Source organism: Arachis ipaensis, chromosome B3 (assembly GCF_059453495.1).
Source record: "Arachis ipaensis isolate K30076 ecotype BB chromosome B3, ASM5945349v1, whole genome shotgun sequence".
Classification (NCBI taxonomy): Eukaryota; Viridiplantae; Streptophyta; class Magnoliopsida; order Fabales; family Fabaceae; genus Arachis; species Arachis ipaensis.
Genome location: NC_142438.1, coordinates 27,917,589 through 27,918,516, shown reverse-complemented (window position 1 = coordinate 27,918,516; position 928 = coordinate 27,917,589). Strand labels below are relative to the sequence as shown.

At 40.9% G+C, this 928-nt stretch overlaps 1 non-coding gene across 1 annotated transcript; it reads left to right on the top strand.

Moving 5' to 3' along the window:
* Nucleotides 1-614: 614 nt before the first annotated feature.
* Nucleotides 615-722, top strand: LOC148570142 (small nucleolar RNA R71). The gene has a single exon (XR_015907893.1). It is a non-coding gene; the product is annotated as a small nucleolar RNA R71 (small nucleolar RNA).
* Nucleotides 723-928: the final 206 nt, after the last annotated feature.

Genomic DNA, 928 nt, shown 5'->3' with positions numbered 1-928 from the left:
AAACTTAGTGTGGTCTTGGATAGATCAGAGACTATGGTTGCCAGGCCAGAATGGCTCTGTTCAGAATTCTCTGTCTGTTGCTGAGAAGATGATGGAAAAGACTTGCTATTACTAAACCTATTTCTTCCACCATTATTATTGAAGCCTTGTTGAGGCTTCTGTTGGTCCTTCCATGAGAAATTTGGATGATTTCTCCATGAAGGATTATAGGTGTTTCCATAGGGTTCTCTCATGTAATTCATCTCTGCCATTGCAGGATTCTCAGGATCATAAGCTTCTTCTTCAGAAGATGCTTCTTTAGTACTGTTGGGTGCATCTTGCAATCCATTCAGACTCTGAGAAATCATATTGACTTGCTGAGTCAATATTTTGTTCTGAGCCAATATGGCATTCAGAGTATCAATTTCAAGAACTCCCTTCTTCTGAGGCGTCCCATTGTTCATAGGACTCCTTTCAGAGGTGTATATGAACTGGTTATTTGCAACCATTTCAATGAGTTCCTGAGCTTCTGCAGGGGTTTTCAGATGAAGAGATCCTCCTGCAGAATGGTCCAATGACATTTTTGACAACTCAGACAGACCATCATAGAATATACATATGATGCTCCATTCTGGAAGCATGTCAGAAGGACACCTTTTGATCAATTGCTTATATCTTTCCCAAGCTTCATAGAGGGACTCACCTTCCTTCTGTCTGAAGGTTTGGATTTCTACTCTAAGCTTGCTCATCTTTTGAGGTGGAAAGAATTTGGCAAGGAAAGCACTGACCAGCTTTTCCCAAGAGTTCAAGCTTTCCTTAGGTTGTGAATCCAACCATGTTCTAGCTCTATCTCTTACAGCAAAAGGGAAAAGCAAAAGCCTGTAGACCTTGGGATCAACTCCATTGGTCTTGACAGTGTCACAGATTTACAAGAATTCAGCTAAGAACT